The sequence below is a fragment of the Archocentrus centrarchus genome, chromosome 14 (genome assembly GCF_007364275.1).
Source record: "Archocentrus centrarchus isolate MPI-CPG fArcCen1 chromosome 14, fArcCen1, whole genome shotgun sequence".
Lineage (NCBI taxonomy): Eukaryota > Metazoa > Chordata > Actinopteri > Cichliformes > Cichlidae > Archocentrus > Archocentrus centrarchus.
This window is the reverse complement of record NC_044359.1, coordinates 4,025,933-4,043,150: the sequence shown is the minus strand read 5'-3', so window position 1 is coordinate 4,043,150 and position 17,218 is coordinate 4,025,933. Positions and strand designations below refer to the sequence as shown.

Here is a 17,218-nt window from a genome sequence, read left to right as displayed (position 1 = left end):
TCATTGGCAATGACTATACTGAGCCGCACCACGGATTGCGCAATCCGTGGTGCGGCTCGCCGGGCTGGTGCCTCACCGTTCGTCTCTTAGTATTTGACCGGCAAATGCAAAAATTCAGCGATTTTGAAAAAACTAATCTAAAAATGGTGTAGTTAAATGGAAAAGAACTTTAAAATACAAATCACTGAATGAATATAACCATTTAATTTATTTTTTAATTTTATATTTCCACGATGACAGGTGAGGCCGTGCCTCACCTGCCTCCCCTGACTGCACGTCACTGACTCACACATACACTGCACACACTGACATATCCACGTCTCATATTTATCTTTGTTTGGGTTTTGAGTATATTTTTAAATAAAACTAATCTGATTGGCCTGTACCTTTGCCTCCCCTCATTCTTTGTTATGGGCCATGAGCCAGCCTGTGACAATAATGATGATGTGGAATATATTTTAAAAAATAAAAAAGTAATATATGCTTATATAGTTTGGAAGAAGTCTGTTTGTGTTTGTTTTTTCTTTTTTTTTCCAAGTGTTAAATCTGAGAAAATATACATTGTTGTGTGTTTCAAATGTGGATTTACCATTAAAACTTGTACTTGGCTTATTTCCAACTTCGTATTGTTATTCTTGGACTCGGCTTAAGTAGCTTTGCATGATTCACAGTTTAAAATAATCCAGCCCTTTCCCTTTAAACCAAGGTTTTTCTGGGTGGCTGCCTCCACAAACATCAGATTTCAATGTCAGATTGGTGAGGCCTCTGTGCTCACAGCTACAGCCGTCCGCCCAAGATGACCATATTTGAAAACCACCCATCTCCAGAAAACACCAAATGCAGATGTGCTGTCTGGCCTCTGTGGGGTCTTGGCTATTATGTTTCTGGCGTGTTACACAGGCGCCCACTGCTTCTTGGTCTTTGCTGTAGGTTGTGTCCACTCAGGGTTTCTGGGATTATGTGTGTTCTTATCCCCACTCTGTGTCATGATCTTTAGATTCTGGTGACTCTGATCAGGGTGGGGGCGTCCGCACAATCACCACACTGCATGGTTTGAGTCCTGCTAGCTTCTTTATCGTTTCCGTGTTTGGTCACTGGGTTTCACTTAAATGCATTTTTGAAGGGATTTGGGAAATATCACATGCATGTCCTCACATGTCCACATAAACAAACACACACACACACACATACAAAGGGCTAATGATGTATCAAATGGATACAGGTAACAGGTATGTCAACCTGTAGCTGTTGGCTAATATTGTACCTGTCAATATTTTCCTGAGGGCCTTGTGAAAAAGTAAAACACCAACTGCAGAGCAACATAAAGAGCTGTTTCATTGGAAAACACTTTCTTCCATTTACTGTGCAGCTGTTAACCGTGCTGTTAGGCGGAAAAATCCCAGACCTGTTAATGGTACCCACCACTGGAATCCGATTAGACACACTTCTTGACCCCCTTTCACAAAATTTTGCCTCCTTTTTAATTTACAGGTGTTTGAAAGAAGTCGTTTTTAGATATTTAATTGTGTGAAAATGACTGATAGTAATAATACCATTATGATAAATGTAAACACTCTGGTATTTACATACCTCTCTTCCATACAAAAAAAGGAGGGAAATGTGGTTATTTTTCCCTATGCAAATACTGTTGCTGCCAAGCAAAATCTGCACTCATCAACTCCAGTTTCACTTTAGTTTTCCATCTTGCAGTGAGGATAATAAACCACTCCCCGCTGACTCACTCACTGTGGTATTTCTAATGTTTGTAAGTTTTGTTTTCCTTTCCTCACAGCTGACTTTGCTGAATAAACCAATTAGGTTCCAGTTCATGCTTCCAGCAGAGCTATAAAAAGCAGCCGCTTGTAAGGCTGAGTCACTTTACCAACATGTTTTCATGGGGAGAGGACTGGCAGCAGGGCTTTCGCCTGGATAAAAGTCTCAAATGTTCAAAGTGCTGATGGAGTGCACTTTTTAAATCTCAGTTTTCACACTGTGGATCTTTCAGCTGGTCACAGTGTGCTCACCTTTGTTAAAAGTAGTGGGGATGCTGACATTATTCGCACAGTTGAGAGCAAAGATGAGGGAAACAGAGCAAACGGAGTATTGGCCTCGTGTTCCTGTCTCAGTTTCTGCTCTCGCCTCTGTTGATCCACTCTCACATGCTGTGTTTGTGGCTCGTAAATCTGCAGAGTTTGTGAATTGTGAGGAGAAGATTGAGGCTGTGAGTTGTGGTGATGATGTGGTCACACTGCTGTCTGCAAGAGGCCGAGGTTTCTGTGTGGATCCAGCTCGCACGCCTTTCGCACCAGGTGAGGCAGAAGTTTTGCATCTTCCTTTTTTAAGGATCTGTTCATAAATCTCAATTTCATTTCATGATATCTGATTCCCATGATCACAGAATTGTTTGATCGCCTCTTGTTTGTTTTGTTTCAGGACTCCAGAAGGTTTGCGTAACATACGGGTGTCTCAGGTCACTTGTGGGAGTCAGCATTCAGTCGCTCTGACAAAAGGTAGAGTGAAGTTTGCACTGCACTGAAAGGCTCCTGATGCTGTGGTAGTGCAAAAAAAACCAAAAAAAAAAACCCCTCACTTTGTGTTTAGGTAGCAAGTGATTTTTTTTATCTTCTCTTACTGCCACTGTTGAAGTAAATGTAACTGTTTAGTTTATTTTCTTATTAGTTTATTTGTACACTTGATATTATTTTGTAAACCCTTATAATAATTGTCATATTAGTAAGACAATAGGATAAGATGACTGAGTGGTAAAAGTATTCTCCAAGTCCAAAGTTCAGGTGATACTGATAATTATTTCCTAATTTATGCAGCACTTGATTACACAGAGGTTTACTGCAGGATGTGAGAAAGCTGCTTTGGTGATGTCCCCATAGATGGTCAGCTCCATACATGGGGCCAGGGCTCCAGGGGCCAGCTGGGGGTGGGCACAAACAAGTCCAGGGTTGACTGTCCTCAGCACGTCAGATCTCTGTCAGCGATCCCTGTGGTCCAGGTGGCTGCAGGAGGAGAGCAGAGCTTCGCCCTCTCCGTCTCTGGAGGTGTGTTCAGCTGGGGCAGAAATGACTGTGGACAGCTCGGACTGGGTGGCACAAGAGGAACTACAATGTTGTTGATTTTTCTTATTTATTTTGATAACTGGCAACATCATACTGAAAGGTTGTTGTGAGAATGAGTTGCTTGTATATATTCTAGATGTGGGCATGAAAAAAAATGCACAAAGCTCAGTATTATATCTGTCTTATAGACAGACATACGCCGACTCTCCTTCATTACCCAAACATGAAGAAAACTGTTTCCGTTTCCTGTGGGAGGGACCGCACTGCCGTCCTGACAAAGGTGAGTCCATAACAGTCTCGTGTTGTTTGACCACCAGGACGACAAGCAAACATTTAAATGGCTGACTATGATTTAAATTTATATAAATAAAATTGAATGGAATTGAACTGAATTGACATTGTTTGTATTGGCGACATATAAGGATATAAGGAATGATTCTAAATATCACATTACTTTGGACCTCTGACCCCTTCTTCAAGGTCAAATAAGGTCAAATCCATAAAATGCCTTTTATCTTTAAAACTTTGCCTAAAATTCTACTGGCTTTGTTTGTATTGGCAACATTTAGGAAATGATAGTGGTATATGAGGATTCTACATATTTATTTAGTTTGCATCCAAGCATCGTTACATTTGACCTCTAACCTCACTTTTAGATTTCACAACTGCCTTTCTTTTAAGTTGACTGTTCTATCTTTAAAGATGGTATTGCCAAGAATGAGCTGCCTAGTAACTTAATTACATATACTGCTCCTGTTTGCTGAGGTTTTTCCTGTTTTATTTTCAAGGCTACTTCTGTTTAGTCTCTGGCAGTGTCCAAAATCACTGATTACTCAGTGGATTATAAAGTGACTTGCTCCATTATACACTATGTAGTGCACTAAATGTATCCCACATTGCCTCTTGTACACCATCATGCATCTTTGTCAGGTTGTCATCCGGCCTCCTTCTTCTTCTCATTGTTTCTTTCCCACTTGGGTCCAATGATGCCGTTAATGCCGTCACTGTTCAGCACTTTTTCAGTAGGTATTAAATTACAAGTTTACTTTATTCTTTAGCCTGTTCTATTTTAGGAACATTATTACCACTTTTCAGCATATTTTCTTCCTCACTAATGAAGGCCACAGTGGACACTGCTATTAGTTAACTGATCGCTTTTTCACATATTCACTGCAAAATTCTAGTGATAGCTATACAAAATTAAGATGAGATGATTCTTTGGTTCTCAGGATTACGGATGGGAATTGGTAAGAATTTAGCAATTCTGATTTCAACATCAGTATCACTTATTGATTCGACTCCTTATTGATTCTCTTATCGATCCTTAGACCCTTATGCTATGAGGCTAACGAAATATTGCTAATTATTTCATGGAGTTTTCACTATATTGCGAGATTTTTCAGTATATAAGTATTTCTGTAACATCCTATAACTATGTTCATCACTGGGACAAAGAGGTAAGTTACACCTGCGCCTTTAGCAGAAATACAAGTATTTACCGAGGATGAAGGTACTGCACCATCCTCATCACCATCAGTACTGCACAGCTTCATCATTTTCATCACTCAAATTGTAGTAAGAGAGTGGGAAGAGTTTATAGGAGTGTGGGAAGGGTTTATAAAGCTTTAACACACACACACACACATATATATATATATATATATATATATATATATATATATATATATATATATATATATATATATATATATATGCCACTAAATATCCACCAATCTCAGCATCCCTGGAACACCTGTGATAGGTGAGGGAGGCTGCAGGAGAGGAATAACATCTTTGGAGAGACAAAAATTGAAGAAAAAACACCCTAAATATGTTCAGAAATACAAATGAACTTTATAAAACAACTTCATGACTTTATTGCTTTGCTTAGACCCACATTACATAAATCAATTTTGTTTAATATTTGTTTAATGTTAGAATATCAAATTTAAGAAAACACTATGTGAGATGCTAGCTCTACATTAAATCCTCCTCCTTTATCCGGGCCACTGTTTCCAACAAAACTCAGCTGTCTCAAAAGTAAGCTCTGTGGGCGGGGCATAGAGAGTAGCTCAATGCGCAGACGCAGCATTGAACGCTGACTCGTGCGTCAACGTCGCCGCCATATTGGATTGGCAAACATAAACAGGGGTGCTGCATGTAGATGTTCAAACCGTTTTACAGACGAAACTGGATCACATGGGCTTACCTTTCACAGGTGAGTGTGAACAATATTTTTAATCGTATTTGGCCATTACAACATTTTGAAAACATAACTTGCAAATGTTACAGTGATGCTCTGTAGACCGAGGCGCAGCCTCCAAACAGACTGATTGATTAACACTTAAATTGATAAAAAAAAAAAAAAAAAACACTGAATACAAAAATGACTTTTTAAATTCAGAAACCTGCAGATGTTACATCTACATGTCAGGATCTGGTTATTGTACACATCATCACAGTAACAATGTTACAAACATTAGAAATACATACACTGGTTTGATGCTGCACACTAAACAAAGGTGGAGTATTTAACATTTATAATTATGGTTGAACTAGCCAACAGCATCCCAAAGTGTCCACTGTTGGGGTTAAAAACTGCACTACAGCGCACAGATACACTGAACTCCTCGTTAGCATAGCGGTTAGCATCCCCGCCTCTCACTGTGTACAGCTGTGAGTGGTCTAAGTGAGGCTGGGAGGACTGCGTGTCCAGGACCTTGACAGTATTACCCCTATAACTTATTTTAGGTAAAAATGTTTCATTTGAAGTAATTTGTCAGTTTATGAATTATGAGTAAAAATTGACTTTGTTTTCTAAGATAAACCTCTTTCATGAAGGACACACTGACAGAGATGAAGAGGAACAACGTGCTGTAAAGTTTCTGTGTGACGTAACAGGCAGGACTTCTTTCAGTTAAACTGTGTTTTAATTAAAAGAGAAGCAGTTTGGGGAATGCAGAAAGAAAATGAATCAGTTTTTCTAATCTTTGTAGATAACTGGAATCCATCTGAGCTTCTCAGGTTGACAGACAGCTGCACCCCAGATGTTTGAGGCTTTTTAACCAGCACTGCTCCCAGACAAAGAAGTGGTCTACTGAGTTCACATCACTGTACAAAATAGGTTCAGTATTTATTTAGTGCAATAAACAGATGCAGTATAATAATCCATTTTGTAATATAATCATATAGTATGTTCTGTCCTCCATCATGTACATATTATTTATACTGCACATACTGTCTATACAGATTTTATCATCATTCTTTCCACTTTATCTTATTGTACCCTGGTTACAGTTTGTTCTCTGTGTAACACCTTTGCTGCTGCTACACTGAATTTCCCCATCATGGGAATAATACTGGGGTTAGGTTAATTGGAAACTCTAAACTGCCCACAGGTGTGAATGTGAGTGTGGATGTTGTCTGTCTCTGTGTTGGCCCTGCGGCAGGCTGGCAACCTGTACAGGGTGTACCCCGCCTCTCACCCTATGTCAGCAGGGATAGGATCCAGCCCCCCCCCCCCCCCCCCCCCCCCCCCCAACAGGATAAGCGGAAGTGAATGGATGGATGGATGGGGCTAATAAAGGGATTTCTCATCTTATCTTAAAGACCAGTTTAGAAGCTCCAGTTAATAGTAATAACGAGCATGGCGACATCCTTCAGCTCCACTGGAAGAAAAGCTCGCCCAGCTACGAGCAGGGCGTGAGCCGATGGAGCTGCTCTCACCAGCAGAGGATCTGGATGAACACAGAGATGGAGGCTTTGGGACTGTGGCCGGGCTCTCAGCCAGTGAGACATGCAACAAACGTGATTTCTTTGTGGTCTTTTTCACCTCAGCCTGAGCTCATCGATACTGTCTGTGAGCTGCTGTTCCCCATATACTTTCATCTCCATCCATTCCAGTTGACCAGGACTGCATATCAGCTCACCTTCAACCATCTCATTACATAAATGAAGGAGCTGGTTGTGGATTTCAGGAGAGGAAAGGGAAAGACCCAACCAATCACAGGCCCCTTGGTGGGCAGCTGGACAGCTGGATTGGGGGGGGGCACATGGAGCAAGGGTCAGAGCCGATTTTATTTCTTAAAGAGACTAAGGTCATTTAACGTCTGCCGACTACTGCTGTGTGATTTCTGACGCACAGTGGTGGCCATGCAGCGTTCTGCTGAGGAGAAAGCATCTGCAGAGCAGACAGAAACCGAGCAGACAAACTGATCAAAAGCCTGGCTCAGTCGCTGGGGGTAAAATGGAAATAGCCCAGCAGGTGGCAGCAGAGAGCACTCACCAAGCTGAAGCCAGTACTGAGCAGCTCTGCACACCCACTCCAGGCCCCTGGGGTGACCAAAGCAGCACCTTCAGCCAAAGACTGATGGCATCAGTGTGCTTTAGGAAGTGTTTTACCCCAGCTGCTGTAAGACTGTATCATGCAGACCTTCATTTTTAATTCTGCATCATATTTTAAATATTTTAATTATTTATTGGGACCTCAATTTTAAACTTGATGGTGGCTAATTGTGTGGGTGTGATGCTTAGTATGTTTTTTTTTTTCCCCCTTTAAAGGATTAATAAAGGATCAATCTGTCTGTAAAGCCTGCAAAAAGTACTGGTTTGCAGACAGACCTCAGTGGTTGGACATGCTGCCGAGCCGGTTCTGCAACATTTCGCCAGCTTTTCTGACACACAAGAAGGCCATATGAAAAACTGTGTTGGATGAGCTGCAGCGCACTCATCCTCATGTATGATCGTGCACATCTGGCTTACTTGTCTGCTGTCAAGAGTGTGTTGGATGGAGACAGCGGGGTTGATGGTCAGAGGACCATCACATCAGCTGTGAGAGCAACAAATACTCCTGCTCCTTTTGGTGACTATGGTGATGTGGATGGCTGGTATGGAGTAACCATCACTGCTCATTACCTGGTCGACTGCCTTGTTCAAGAATACTGTAGGCAAGAGGGCGCACTCAATCTGCTCCTGCGAGGCACGTTTGGACAGGCACTGAGGGCAGACCATACCCGCAAAGTGGCCCGGAAGGTGGTGTTTGCATCAGGCACTATGTCATCATATGCCGTAATGAATGAGAACTGGATGATCTTGTCGTGGGTGATGCTGCAGTCAGAAAGTGACAGATCCCTTGAGCCAATGTATGAGGGGCTCTCATCGTTACGTTTCTGCAGGGCTACCAAAAGCCAACTAGCAGAGGTGAGAAATAAAAAGAAAACCTCCATTCCAACTTATTTCTTATTTGTTAAATAAATAAATAGATTTCTCTCGCTTACTTGCTGTCTGTCTTTAATGACAGGGACTGCTGTGCTGCGTTCAGGATCGCAGACCCTGAGCCCCACGAGCACCTTGTCTGGGATTGCTGGAAGTCTACAGAGGCTGCAGTGGCTGAGGAACCTCTGGGCAGCTCACCAACAGTTGTGCGTCATGCAGAAAATATAACGACAACCTCAACATCAAGCTGGACTGATTCACTACATGCACCACTTCACCAGAGTGTGTGTGTGTGTGTGTCAGAGCACCATCCCCTGCACAGCCCTCTGTAAGTTCCTCTCTGCAGCTTTCAGTGTTGTGGACCAGACTGACCTTCAAAGGCTGAAGCAGGCCTGTGTCTTCTGTGGCATAGTACCTGCTAATCCAACAAAGCAGCACATCAGACAGCACTGCTGCACCAGAGTCCCACAGCCCAGAGAGCTGCAGGAGAGAGTGGAAAGAGTTCCTGAAAAATTCTTTTTAGAATGTGATCCTGATGGTGAGCTGCTGTTTAAACCTTCAATGTTGAAGGTGTGGAGGATTCAGCAGGTCCCCATCCTCAGAGGCTGCCTCAGTGACCCGAAGGTTGCAGGGGGCATCCTCTACAGACATGGTGGAAAGGTCCAACTAAAGCAGAAAGAAAGGTTTGGACTGCAGTACTTGGAGCCAGGCTGTCGCCCCATCCCCCTGGACTGGGACAAGCACAAGTCCCTGAAGGTTCCTGCAGAAGGACAGGGAGAGCCTCACTCCTCTGAGCTGTCTGCTTTCAATGAGAGAGTCACAGATGACCCATCTGAGGAGGAGAGGAAGGAACAGATTGCTCAGGTAAGCTTGTCCTCTGAAACATCCTCACTTACTTAAATCAGTGCAATCATGTAGTCACTGACTGTAACCCTCTGTGCTGCAGGATCACATCTTTGCAGCTGCTCATGGATCAAAGACAATGATCCAGCCTGCCAGAGTAAAAGGTCATTCAGCTCACCTCTTCATGCTTCAGTTATTATTTCTATTATTGTTACATTCATAGAGATCAGAGTGAAATAACTTTTTTTTTACACTTCCTCTCGTTCAGACATCCGAATGACAGCACAGTCACCACTGCCCCTTAGCGTCTCTCCACGAGCTGCACGTACAGGTCCCATCAAAGCAGGAGGTCTGCTGTATGTCCTGGACCATTCTCGGTGGATGCAGCCCATGAGAGATGCCATTGATAACTTGCTTATAAAGCACCATGGGCAGAAAGACCTCCTCACTGGATGATCTTGTCATGGGTGATGCTGCAGTCTGAAAGTGACAGATCCCTTGAGCCAATGTATGAGGGGCTCTCATCGTTATGTTTCTGCAGGGCTACCAAAAGCCAACTACCAGTGGGTGGACAGGTAAGAAATTAAAAACCTCCATTCCAACTTATTTCATATTTGTTAAATAAATAAATAGATTTCTCTCGCTTACTTGCTGTCTGTCTTTATTGACAGGGACTGCTGTGCTGCGTTCAGGATCCCAGACCCTGAGCCCCACGAGCATCTTGTCTGGGATTCCTGGAAGTCTACAGAGGCTGCAGTGGCTGAGGAACCTCTGGGCAGCTCACCAACAGTTGTGCGTCACGCAGAAAGTATAACGGCAACCTCAACATCAAGCTGGACTGATTCACTGCATGCGACGCTTCACCAGAGAGTGTGTGTCAGAGCACCATCCCCTGCACAGCTCGTTCTGTAAGTTCCTCTCTGCAGCTTTCAGTGTTGTGGACCAGACTGACCTTCAAAGGCTGAAGCAGGCCTACGTCTTCTGTGGCATAGTACCTGCTAATCCAACAAAGCAGCACATCAGACAGCACTGCTGCACCAGAGTCCCACAGCCCAGAGAGCTGCAGGAGAGAGTGGAAAGCGTTCTGGAAAAATTCTTTTTAGAATGTGATCCTGATGGTGAGCTGCTGTTTAAACCTTCAATGTTGAAGGTGTGGAGGATTCAGCGGGTCCACATCCTCAGAGGCTGCCTCAGTGACCCGAAGGTTGCAGGGGGCATCCTCTACAGACATGGTGGAATGGTCCAACTAAACCATGTCAAGGGAGAGGAGGCAGCTGTACCTCTGTGGATCCCTGTGAGAGGCACCTCTCAGCAGGAGGGCTTTCATTTCCACCAGGCGAAATGGGTCACAGGCACTCAGGTTTCCACAGAGCTTTTCAGCACCTCGTGGACCTGAAGCAGCCTGAGATGAAGCTTCCTGTAGTGTTTGATCCCCTCTTAATCTCAGAACTAAACAAGTTGTCAGTGATGGAAACTGGCCAGGCTAAGTACCCAGCCTTAGTTATCTCACAGACAGACACTGGAGAAAGGTTTGGACTGCAGTCCTTGGAGACAGGCTGTCACCCCATCTGGACTGGGACAAGAAGAAGTCCCTGAAGGTTCCTGCAGAAGGACAGGGAGAGCCTCACTCCTCTGAGCCATCTGCTTTCAGTGAGAGAGTCACAGATGACCCATCTGAGGAGGAGAGGAAGGAACAGCCTGCTCAGGTAAGCTTGACCTCTGAAACATCCTCACTTACTTAAATCAATGCAATCATGTAGTCACTGACTGTAACCCTCTGTGCTGCAGGATCACATCTTTGCAGCGTCTCATGGATCAAAAACAATGATCCACGAAACCAGAAACTGTAGCATCATCTTACAGAGGACAGTGAAACTGCACATGTTCCAGTGGTGACCCTCCCATCTGCTCCAGTAACCCCCCCCCCAGCATTAAGCCCCAGAGGCCTCCTCTAACTAAGAGTTGTCTTGCTTGTAGCCGGTTGAAGTTGCGCTGCCATGTTGATGGTTCCTCCATTCACTTCTTGAGAAGAGGTGAAATATTTCTACTGCTCCACAAAAGTTCAGACTCATGCAGAAGAAGGTCTCAGCGATCCTCGAACGCCACTGCAAAGCTTTGTTCTGCAGAGAGGAGGAGGATAACAGAGCAGCAGGGAAAGAAAGGACAGAACACGCTTCAGATTACATAAACATATCAATCATTATCATCATCATCATATATCTGGCTGTAGATTCTGCAGGATGGATCGAGTAACGTCAGTGTACATCAGGTTACATAAAACTTCAAAATAATTAATAAGATAACGCCTAATAAAAATTTAACAGATTAACAGAGATTATGGCATTTTTCTCTAATGATGTCAGGGCTGCAGCTCCATCTGCTGACAGATGGCTGCATAATATTTAGGACATTTTTCTTACTGCTGTCTTCGACCGACTTGTCCTGGAGATCCGGTTTGTCTTTAATTCTCTGGGCTTCATCTGAAGGATGCTGCTTCAGATATCCAGCTGGTCCTTTCCTGAAGCACACTTTGACTTTTGGGAAGATCCCCTTGACCTTCATCCTACTGACTGTACACAAAGAGTTGATTAGTGTTTATGGTGTGTTATAGTGGCATTAAGAGTTCTTCAGTCATTTGATTTCTTCAGCAGCCTCATCTCTGGCTTACCTGTGCTTACCTATCAGGTGGCTGACTGTAAACAGAAACAAACAGAAATGACTAGGCTGGCGTTATCCCTCTTCTATCATGGTTAATGTTATTGTTGGATAAATATTTAGGCTCAGTTCTGACTCACAGCTTAACTATCACTGCTGTATCTTCTGGTTTCATGTCAGATTAATATAAAATACACTGTATTGTCATTTTACTGCATCTTAAATGCTTGTAATCTGAGCATAATAAAATGAATTTGTATTGACACTGGTACAAAGGAACAAACATTACCCAAAAGATAACACCAGCGTTCACGATGAACAGTGTTAACAGTTCCCACAGGAATGAAACAGCACCCTCTGCTGGTCTCTAAAGAAAAGACAAACATGGCCGCCTGAGGCCACGCTGGGAGTTACGTCCGTGCTCGGCTAATTACCATAATTAACGAGCGAAATTGCGTGAGCCTCACATTTACATTGAGTACAGAGGGTGCCAACGAACTACTAATATTACAAAGACCAGGTTATATTATTATGCAAGTAGAACTAACATAATGAGCATGAACACGGCAATGACAGAAATACCAGAGCTAACAGTTTAGCAACATAAAGAAGTCAAGAACAGGGACTAACCACAGAGTACGGTCCTTACTTTAAATAGACGCATCCAACCAAACGGCTACGGAGCAGGCTGTTCACGAGCCCGGGCGACTCCTGCTTGGTCAACAGGACAGGTAGGCTTGGGGGCCTCAGGTGCAAGGCGGCCACCAGAGGGTCTTCTTTTACAGGCGGCGTGCTTTACACCACTGCATCCACTTTGCATTGTTCTTGGTGACGTAAGGGTTGGACACCCATTCCATGAAGCTCAGTGTACTGTTCTTGAGCTGATCTGAAGGCCACATGAAGTTTGGAGGTCTGTAGTGACTGAGTTGCTGTTGTTCCCAGTCGCTTCAACTTTGTTATAATCCCATTAACAGCTGACTGTGGAATATTTAGTAGTGAAGAAATTTCACAGCTGGACTTGTTGTGCAGGTATCATCCTATCACGGTACCACGCTGGAGCTCACTGAGCCCCTGAGAGCGACCCATTCTTTCACTGATGTTTGTAGAACTGCTTGCTTAGGTGCTTTGGTTTATACACCTGTGGCCATGGAAGAGACTGGAACACCTGAATTCAATGATTCAGATGGACGAGTGAAGACTTTTAGCAATAAAGTGTAAGTACAATATTTATGCACCAGCGTGGGCTCGACCAGACCGCAGAAACACGTTCACACTGAACTGATGGACGCTTTGATGCGCTAACGTTAGCTAACCCTAAACCTAGCTAAACCTGCCGATGAAAAAGTTACATCTGTGAAAGATCAGGAGTGTTCGGCAGGAACTTAAATTTTCCTCTTCACAAAAATGAGCCAGACTTACGTCAGAGAGGTCAACATCTCTCGGTAAGGGTTATGAAGACTTTTGTCCAGGCTAGCCGTCAAACAGCAAACTGCTCAGTCACGTGACAGTTGCTGTACCGGCACCGCAGTGCGGTTTCCGTAGTGTAGTGGTTATCACGTTCGCCTAACACGCGAAAGGTCCCCGAAACCGGGCGGAAACATGTTGGTTCCCCCCTGCTTGAATATTACACACAAATTATTTAACGATGCACAACACGCAATGGTGCATTTAATCACATCAACACCCACCTGACTACGACTCCAAGCCACGCCCACGGTGCGTTCAGAAAGTCCCTCCTATCTCCAGAGCCAGGCTGATCGTCCCAGTCATTTTATCAGTAATTTGCTGCAGCGCTGAAAACACTGTTGCGTTTGTGTCAAACTCCGCATTTCAGCAACAACTCACAGCGATTATATTTTAATACAAAAGAGCACTCAGTGAGGTTGTTCTCATTTGTATGCTTTTCTTTGTTGAACTGACATGAAACTGAGGAACGTTCATTCGCTTTTTGAAAACATGAAGTCCGCGCCACCAGAGGAAGCTTCCAAGATGTAGGGAGACAAAGGTCAGAGGGTGCAGGTTGGGGCTGTAGGTGTAGTATTACCGTGGTGATAAAGCCACGTGGTTTCCGTAGTGTAGTGGTTATCACGTTCGCCTAACACGCGAAAGGTCCCCGGTTCGAAACCGGGCGGAAACACTTCTTGCTTTTTGAAAACATAATGAAATGACATTGTTGTCTTTGCATGACTAATAAGTAGGAGTAGGAACCTTAGTGCGCATGCGCCAGTGTCTTCTGTTTTCAAACGGTAACGTTCACTGTTTACTTTTTTCACCGTAACAGGTCCTCGTGTAAACCGAGGCTGCAATCCGTACGCTAGCATGTCGCGTTCCTCGTTAGTATAGTGGTTAGTATCCCCGCCTGTCACGCGGGAGACCGGGGTTCGATTCCCCGACGGGGAGGCTTCGTTTTCACTTTTCCTCACAGAGAAACACCAGCCTACTGTAGCAAAGATCACACTCCTCAATCTGACCTTCAAAAGGTTTGTGAAGCACCCTCTGTCCGCTTAAAACTTTGGGAGACAACATGAAGGTGGGCTGTAGCTGCAATCAGTCATTCCAGATGTCCTTCTCTCCAGCAACACTTTCCTCTCCTCCTAGTGGAAGGATCCCGAGGCACTCCAGAGAGGCTAATGTCTCCGAGAAGTTCTGAGTCTTTTTCATGTAATTATAATATTAAACAAACAAAAAAAAAAGATATCCAGGGAGCTGTGCTTTCCCCTCAGTGTTTTTTTTTCCAAACCAGTGTTAATATTTATTTTTATGTCTTGTGTTTTTTGACTGTGGATGCCTCCATCACTTTTTCCATCACCTATGCCATTATGTGATAAAACATCACCAGCAGATTCTTTAATATTATGTCTTTGGAGCAGTCTTAAAAAGTGTAGGTGCTGCTGGGACTTTCTCACCACTGCCGTGGTTTTGGCAGTCCAGGAGAGGTCCTGGACCCGTTCCACTTCTTCTCCATTTGCGAGCAGTGGGGCAGGATCTGCTCTGTTTCTCCTGAACCCTACCACCATCTGCTTTGATTTGCTGATGTTCAATGCCAGGTTGTTTCCACACCCCTTGGACAGTCCTCTGACCTCATCTCTGTACACAGCCTCATCTCCCCCTCGTGGGGAGGCAGTGTGACGGTCGAGGAGCTGTGGGGGCTGATCTTAACTGATTGTCTGCATGTCATAGTATATCCTAAAACCATATTAGACTGTGTAAACTCCATGGCCATAGACATGGCCAAAGGCGCAGGCATGCACAATCGATCGGCACATGGATCCTGCTCCTTCCTGTTTATTGACCAATAGTAGAGGAACTGGAGCAAGAAGACAACCCTCCTCATTTGCATAATGAGGCAGAAATGCATACGGAAAAGGAAAAAGAGCAAGCAGAAATACATGTGGTAAAGGAAAAGCGGACGAGGAAATGTAAAAAGAACAAAGGCTTGTATAAGGAAAAGGCAAAACAAATATATACATTTCCTGATGAAAATGCATGTGTAAGGAAAAGGAAAAAGAAAATTTATACATTTCTTGATGAAAACGTGTGTGTAAAGAAAAGGAAAAACACTATATTTACATTTCTTGATGAAAATGCATGTATAAGGAAAAGGAAAAACAAGATATATACACTATATATATATTTCTGCTTTTATTTCTGATTATGTCAGTTTTGGTCCTCCATAATTGTGGGCTATCTGAGGAGAAGTCTCTTATCCAGATGCAAACACATGGGGATGGCAATGCAGATTGTGTACCAGTAAACCAGGGATGATGGTATTAAATGCTGAACCGCAATCACACACCCCCCCCCGCCCCTCCCCTTGCACTTCCGGCCTGTGAATTGATGTCAAAAATACAATACAATTTGGCACTTTAAGTTAATCCCCCCCCAGTTAAGACAACAATTTCTGGTGTAATTTAAATCAGAGGTTTCCAGGTACCAGCTGGTATCAGCTGCTATGCGTGGTCCAAGATATCAGTTTCAGAGGCTTACAACAGCTTCTGGATTGATCAGCTCCCAGCTGGATTCAGGAGGCAGACACCCTCTCTATTTTTAAGATTAGGATGACTGTTGGGTTTTCTCTGTAATTATTTTAGGGTTTTTACTTTACAGTATAAAGTGCCTTGAGGCCCCTGTTTGTTGAGTTGGTGCTGTATAAATAAAATTGAATTAAAAAATTGAATTGAAAAAGCTGAAACAGTGATGCATCCTAAAAAATTAATAATCAATTTTAACCCTCCAGCATTAATAACGGTTAAGTTCAGGGGACAATGAAGTGGTATGAAGGGGGTCCCAAATCAAATCTTGCTTAGGGCCCCTTCAAGGCTTGGGCCCCTCTGCTGTAGGTGAAGACAGCAGCAGCGGACACGGGGAGGAGCAGCCAGAGATGCAGGCTTTGGGAACCGAGGGAGTGAGCGGGGAAGTGTAGTACGAAGCAGGTAGTAATGTTAGGATAATACAGGGACTTTGAGGTGATGGAGGTAACGTGAGCTCTATTACATGAGAATGATGAGCAATGGCGATTGATTAGTATCAATATTTATTGGTATTTGCATACTTCCCAAAATCTGGCAGTCATCAGAATCAGAATCAGAATCAGAAGGTTTTTATTGCCATATGGGTGAACAGGTTCACAGCATTAGGAAATTGCTGCGGTACTTCGTGCTTACAGAAAAAAACAAATAAGTATAAAAACTATAAGACAATATACAAGTATACAAATTGCAAATATACAGAGATATTAGAGCTATAACTATAGCACAATATTACAAAATTACAAAATATACAGTGCAGAGACTAATTAAAAGATAAAAGAATGTAGACTATATTCCACTAATATGTACATCAGTGCAATCAGACAGGTGCATAGACATGGGGTCATCAGCGTTTGTGGAGGGTGGTGGTAACAGTCTTAGGGTAATTGTTCATGAGTCCAACAGCAGAGGGGAAGAAACTGTTCTTATGGCGGGAGGTTCTGGTCCGTATGGACCGTAGCCTCCTGCCTGAGGGGAGAGGGTCAAAAAGTCTGTGCCCAGGGTGAGAGTGGTCGGCTGTGATCCGACCTGCACGCCCCAGTGTCCTGGAGGTGTACAGGTCCTGGAGAGATGGGAGGTTACAGCCAATCACCTTCTCAGCAGAGTGCACAACGCGCTGTAGTCTCTGTTTGTCCCTAGTGGTGGCTCCAGCGTACCACACAGTGATGGAGGAGGTGAGGATGGACTCAATGATGGCAGTATAGAACTGCACCATGGTCCTTGCTGGCAAGTTGAATTTCTTCAACTGCCGCAGGAAGTACATCCTCTGCTGGGCCTTTTTGATGACAGAGGTGATGGTGGGCTCCCACTTGAGGTCCTGGGTGATGGTAGTTCCCAGGAAGCGAGAAGAGTCCACTGTGGTGATGGGGGTGTCAGTCAGGATGATGGAGGGTAGAGGGGCTGTGT

At 43.8% G+C, this 17,218-nt stretch overlaps 1 long non-coding RNA gene and 2 other non-coding genes across 3 annotated transcripts; 2 read left to right on the top strand and 1 right to left on the bottom strand.

The window, feature by feature from the left end:
• Window positions 1-10,218: 10,218 nt before the first annotated feature.
• Window positions 10,219-12,686, bottom strand: LOC115792396 (uncharacterized). Its single transcript, XR_004021024.1, has 3 exons — window positions 12,433-12,686; window positions 11,549-11,698; window positions 10,219-11,248 (listed from the first exon to the last, which is right to left on the bottom strand). It is a non-coding gene; the product is annotated as an uncharacterized LOC115792396 (long non-coding RNA).
• Window positions 12,687-13,847: 1,161 nt separating this feature from the next.
• trnav-aac (transfer RNA valine (anticodon AAC)) lies at window positions 13,848-13,920 on the top strand. Its single transcript has one exon. It is a non-coding gene; the product is annotated as a tRNA-Val (tRNA).
• Window positions 13,921-14,111: 191 nt separating this feature from the next.
• Window positions 14,112-14,183, top strand: trnad-guc (transfer RNA aspartic acid (anticodon GUC)). The gene has a single exon. It is a non-coding gene; the product is annotated as a tRNA-Asp (tRNA).
• The last annotated feature ends 3,035 nt before the right edge of the window (window positions 14,184-17,218 follow it).